The sequence below is a fragment of the Nycticebus coucang genome, chromosome 22, assembly GCF_027406575.1.
Source record: "Nycticebus coucang isolate mNycCou1 chromosome 22, mNycCou1.pri, whole genome shotgun sequence".
NCBI classification, from domain to species: Eukaryota; Metazoa; Chordata; class Mammalia; order Primates; family Lorisidae; genus Nycticebus; species Nycticebus coucang.
In genome coordinates this window covers 56,089,447-56,095,925 of record NC_069801.1, presented here as the reverse complement: position 1 = coordinate 56,095,925, position 6,479 = coordinate 56,089,447, and the positions used below count along the sequence as shown (strand labels likewise).

At 45.2% G+C, this 6,479-nt stretch overlaps 1 pseudogene; it reads left to right on the top strand.

Annotated features, from left to right (window-relative positions):
- Positions 1–4,331: 4,331 nt before the first annotated feature.
- Positions 4,332–6,272, top strand: LOC128575063 (electron transfer flavoprotein-ubiquinone oxidoreductase, mitochondrial-like; annotated as a pseudogene).
- The last annotated feature ends 207 nt before the right edge of the window (positions 6,273–6,479 follow it).

The window sequence follows — 6,479 nt, the reverse complement described above, 5'->3', positions numbered from 1 at the left end:
CCACGCAGCGTGCAGATTCCTTCCGACTGCTGTGAGGAGCCCCGTCTTTGCACTCAGCCACCTAACAACGATTGAACACTTCTTTTTTGCTAAGCACAAAGGTGGTTAACACTTGGTCCTTGATTTAAGGAGCTTACAATGTACCAGTGGAGGAAGAAGCAAAAAAGATAATTAAGATGATGGAGAAAAGCAACACGCATTGTTGAGGCACCAGGGAAAGCTCCACATCCTCCTGGCAGAACTGGGGGTGGTGCAGAGAACGCTTCCTGAACGAGGTGTTGGCAAATTGAGTCTTAAAGGAATGAGGGAGATTCTTCATGTTCTGAATGAAGGGCAGTGGAAGGGCTTTCCAGCTGGACTCTCCATGGCAGGTGCATGGCTAGGCACCAGCATGGCTCACATGGAGGAACAATGACCAGGTCAGCAGCCGTATGAGTTTGAGGTGAGGCAGGGCACAGGGGGAAGACTGAACCTTGGAAGCCAGGCTAGGAAGCTGGGATGTCTCACTCTAGGCCCGCTCTGACACCCTGGCAGTCAAGGCCAACCTCTCAGTTCCAGGCCCATGGAGGGTTTTACAGCATTCTGAGATGGGATGCCTTTAGACAGCCAAGCTCTGGTTCATCACAATCCTCACTGCTCCCCATTGCCTACCCACGGCCTGGATGTTCGTTCCTGTTTGCTCTCGCCTTCTGCAGACTCTGAGGATGTGATATCTTTTCTGGGTGGTGGAGAGTCTCCGAAGGGTTTTCAGCAGGGGAGGGGCACGATCAGGACTCTGCTTGACAAATGTTCCCTTGTTGATATTGAGGAACAGGGTCAGAGGGGTGCTCTGGGGGCACCTAGAAAAAGTCCCTTTAGAAGCCATTGCAGTAATCCAGCCAAAGCTATCGAGGGCCTGCATTGTGCCTGGAGGAAGGCAGAGTAAGCATGGAAGGATAGTCCCACCATCCCCTGTTGTGGGTCTCTGAAGCACCGGGAAATGGAAAAGATGATGGTCTTGGAGCCACTTTAAATGACAGAACATTGCGAGCAACCCAACGCTACAGTGCACTCACTGCACCAGGAGGCTTGACACTCATCATCTCTCCTAATTATCCCAACGACTCTGCAACGCTATTACCACCCCTCTCCCACCGCCTACTTAGGTTTAATGAAGTTCATTAACTCCCATGAAGGGTCCTTGCTAAGTGGCTGTCCTGGAATCCAGACACAGGGTTATATGACTGTGAACCTGGGGCTTTGTCCACTGTGATACACTTGGCGTCATCAGAGCCAAGAGGCCATCAGAGGATCAACATGGACCTTGGCAGCCATTGACTGAGAGAGGAACTAAGGGGAAACTACACAAGAGCACACACAAGCTGAAAGTGTATGTTCTGTGCTTGCGTGTTTGACTTGGAATCTCAGTCCATTCAGCATGCTACAACAAAATACCACAGACTGAGTGGTTAATAAATAGCAGAAACGTATTGCTCCTTTTCCGGGGGCTGAGAAATCCAAGATCAAGGTGCTGGCAGATTCAGTGTCTGAAGGTGGCTGCTGTCTATTCATAGATTCACAGCTTTACTTTCTAGTGGGCTCCTCAGCTGGTAGAAGGGTCTAACTAGCTCTCTGGGACCTCTTTTATAAGGCCTCTAAACCCATCCATGAGGGTCCACCCTCGTAATCTAGTCACCTCCCAAAAGCCCCACCTCCTAATACCATAACTATGGGGGTGAGAATTTCGACATATGAATTTTGGGGGACACAAACATTCAGATGATAACACTTGGCAAAGGCCCTCTACTTTTTTCTCAGAAAATAAGAAAAAAATTCTAAGTTTGTTTGCACATTAGAACACAAATGCCAGAGCAAGCATGGGTAATGTTCTTCAAGGTCCATGGGCTGTAACATCTCTGAAGGGGAAACCAGGCTGGGGAGGATTGGGAGCTCCTTTCCCAGCCCTGCTCTCTCTGTTGGTCTCTGCAAGCTTGCAGGAGAATTGGAAAACAGCTCCATGCCCTAACCATCATTCCCAGTAGGTTCTGCACAACCTCTAAGTCAGGGGTTCTCAAGCATCTATATCATGGGGCAATTTGCTTGGCCACCTTCTCAGGCCCTACCTGGAACTCCTGAATCAGTAATTCAGAGGGTGGTACCCAGAAATCTGTGTTTCAACAAACCCAGTAGGAAGCCTGATGTGTGCTGGGGTTTCGGAGTCACTGTGGTAAGATACCATGATAGCATGAACATTCCACTGACTGGACCTCATATACTTTCTTGAAATGTCCCAGGCTTCCTTCAAATGAGAAAAGAATTTTAGCAAAGTCACTTAGGGTCCAGCAGAATCCCAGGGGTTTCCAGCCAAAAAGTGAGGGTGGCAGGTAGATTAGAACTCAAATCCCATAATGGCTTTTAAAAAACCCAATTTTCATGTTGCTCGTTCTAATCTCAGCTTCCAGTGGCACATCCTCAGGGAAGGCCTCTTCAGGTTTCCTGGCTGAGGGTGGAAATGTCTGTCACATGTTACCAGAAACTTTCCAAGTTCCTTCCCTTCATTCCTGTTCTCATGGATATGAAACAGTCACCTGTCCAGTCGTCTGTCTCCTCCACTTCACCTAGGCCCGGTGAGGGAGAAGACTGTGGTCTTCTTGTTTGTCCTTGAATCCTCAGAATCTGGAAGAGGGGCAGGAAACTCCCTTTGGAAGCCATTATGTATTGCAGTAATCCAGGCCAAAGATATTGAGGGCCTGCAATTGTGCCATGGAGGGAGGTGGAATAAGCACGGAAGGATAGGGCCAGCATCCCCTGTTGGGGTGTGCTTACTCAGTTGGTCACCAAGCTCACTTTGCCTCTGGGTCCCTGTCATGCTATCATGCAGCCTGGATTACTTCTTCCCAGCTCTATCTGGGACTTGTTCTGTCTTCTTATAGACTCCTTAGCTGCTGGGTCACCCTCTCTGACCCCCCCAATCCAGCTCATACACTTATTCCCATTGGAAAGTCTATTGATTATTTTGTGTTCTGACCCCTTCTTCCCGGAGTGCAAGTTCCATAGTCAGGGGCTGGTCTGTCTTGCTCAACTCTACCCTCACCACATGGGAGTCCCTCAGTATATGGTGTTTAAATGATGCGTGACTTTTCACTGACTCATTTATCCAAACACCCATACATCATCTGTATATGATGGAGGTAAATAAACACAAGAAGGGGATGACTTGCCCAGGTCACACAGCTAGTGGGTAGCAGGGTGGCAGCTGGAATCTATAGACTCTGTCCTTCCAGCCACTCTTCTTTCAACCCCATTACTTCTTCACTGGACTATAACGTTTAGTGTTTCTCCTGTAAGTAGTGGGGAGCCATTGACTATTTGAAGCTTCGAGGAAGTGGCAGAATGAATTCTATTTTACTATGAGATAAGTGCCTCCTTCCCTCCTTTTGCCATATTGACTAGTGTTATTTCAAAGGCATCTGCTTTTCCACCTGGGGAGTGGGGGTCACAGAGTCACTGCCTCAAACTGTAAATCCATCAGCATTTCCTTGCAGCTGCATAGTTGACAGCTCTGAATTTGCCAGAGCTGTGAAGATGTGGGAGAGCTGGTGCTGCCAGAGCATAGCAGCCTGAGAAGGCTGTAATAGTTGATGGAGGCACTAACGTGCCTGTGCCATGGGGGAGGACCCTCTGCCCTGTCTGGCCACCGCAGGGAGAGGCACGGTGAAGATGAGGGATGTCGCTTCAGGAGGCAGTTGATTTATATCAGAGGATTAAACATGACCTCCTATCAAGTTCAAGTTTTGTTCCATCAATCCAGATCCTCGTAAACTTTAGAGGAAGGCAACCCCTTTGCTATAACTTTGGCTAAAAAAGAGAACACCAATGTTTATTGAAATTTCTTTGATAATGGCCAAAAAAGTGGAGGGTTGGTTAAACCAACTGTACTACTTTCATAGGATGGGCCATTATGCAGTTATTTGTATTGGATTAAAAATTAAGTAAACCTAACCAAATTCTCTTATTAAATTGGTTAGAAAAATCAGGTTACAAAATGTAAAGTACAATATGAGCCTATTTTTGTTTTAGAAATGTATGGATGAATAGATGGGCAGAGAGACGGATAGAAGGATGACAGATAGTTATGTAGGAAAATATGCAGCCCAAGATGGAGAGAAAAATGGACAAGATAGAAAGACGCAAAAGAAGGGTGGGAAAGACCTGCACCAACATGTTAATAGTGGTTTTATCTAGAGGTGGGGATTAAGAGTAACTTGAGAGACTGCCCTTCTTCTGTCGCGTCGGATCAAGAGTCTTGGTGACTTTGAACATGTTGGCGCCACTAGCCAAGCTATGGTTAATCAGTGCTTTCATGCCTTAAAAATTAAGAAAAATTATCTACCTCTATGTGCTACAAGATGGTCTTCAACTTCACCTGTGCCTCGAATTACTACCCACTATACTATTTTTCCCTGGGATAAGGACAAGCGATGGGAAGGAGTGAACATGGAAAGGTTTGCAGAAGAAGCAGACGTAGTAATAGTTGGTGCCAGCCCTCAGGGCTCTCTGCAGCAATTCGTTTAAAGCAATTGGCTACTGAACATGAAAAGGACATCCCTGTGTGTCTAGTGGAGAAGGCTGCTCAAATAGGCGCTCATACACTCTCAGGAGCTTGCCTTGATCCAGTTGCTTTAAAAGAACTCTTCCCAGACTGGAAGGAGAAGGGAGCACCACTTAACACTCCTGTAACAGAAGACAGATTTGGAATTTTAACAGAAATACAGGATTCCTGTGCCAATTCTTCCAGGTCTTCCAATGAATAATCATGGCAATTACATTGTATGCTTGGGACATTTAGTAAGCTGGATGGGAGAGCAAGCAGAAGCCCTTGGTGTTGAAGTATACCCTGGTTATGCAGCTGCTGAGGTCCTTTTTCATGATGATGGTAGTGTAAAAGGCATTGCCACTAATGACGTAGGGATACAGAAGGATGGAGCACCAAAGACAACATTTGAGAGAGGACTAGAACTACATGCCAAAGTCACAGTTTTTGCAGAGGGTTGCCATGGACATCTAGCCAAGCAGCTATATAAGAAGTTTGATTTGAGAGCCAGTTGCGACCCCCAGACCTATGGGATTGGACTGAAGGAGTTATGGATTATTGATGAAAAGAAGTGGAAGCCTGGGAGAGTAGATCACACTGTCGGTTGGCCTCTGGACAGACATACTTATGGAGGCTCTTTCCTTTATCATTTAAATGAAGGTGAACCCCTCGTAGCTCTTGGGCTTGTGGTTGGTCTAGACTACCAAAATCCATACCTGAGTCCATTTAAAGAGTTCCAGAGGTGGAAACACCATCCCAGCATCCAGCCAACATTGGAAGGTGGAAAAAGGATTGCATATGGAGCCAAGCTCTCAATGAAGGTGGCTTTCAGTCTATACCAAAACTCACCTTTCCTGGTGGTTTGCTAATTGGTTGTAGCCCTGGTTTCATGAATGTTCCTAAGATCAAAGGTACCCACACAGCAATGAAAAGTGGAATTTTGGCAGCAGAATCTATTTTTAATCAACTAACTAGTGAAAATCTCCAGCCAAAGACAATAGGACTCCATGTAACAGAGTATGAGGATAATAGGAAGAAATCATGGGTATGGAAAGAGCTATATGCTGTTAGAAATATAAGACCATCCTGCCATGGACTGCTGGGTGTATATGGAGGGATGATTTACACTGGAATATTTTATTGGATATTCAGAGGAATGGAGCCATGGACCCTCAAACATAAAGGTTCTGACTCTGATCAGCTCAAGCCAGCCAAGGATTGCACACCTATTGAGTATCCAAAACCCGATGGACTCATCAGTTTTGACCTCTTGTCATCTGTGGCTCTGAGTGGTACTAACCATGAACATGACCAGCCAGCACATTTAACCTTAAGGGATGATAGCCTACCTGTAAATAGAAATCTGTCAATATACGATGGGCCTGAGCAGCGATTCTGTCCTGCAGGAGTTTATGAATTTATACCTTTGGAATAAGGTGATGGAGTTCGGTTACAGATAAATGCTCAGAACTGTGTGCATTGTAAAACATATGATATTAAAGATCCAAGTCAGAATATTAACTGGGTGGTACCCGAAGGTGGAGGAGGACCTGCTTACAATGGAATGTGAACTGAGAATACTTTCATTTGCAGGCACGTTTGGCAAGCTAACACCAAAACGTTAACAAGTGTCAAAATACAACATATTATTGATCAGGATATTCACAAAATAATTACAACTGAAAATTTTGTACTTTATCTAAAATTGTCCCATAAAATATTATGAATATACCTCCTAAATAAAACTTAATAATGATGTTAAAAAAAGAGTAACTTGAAAAATATCTTACTTGTATTTCCTGATCATTTAATAATAAACTTATGTTGCTTTTGTTAACACAAAAGCCTAACTATTAATACCAACATTCCTAATGTTCAGAGTCAAGAGCTCATCTTTCCCCTGTGT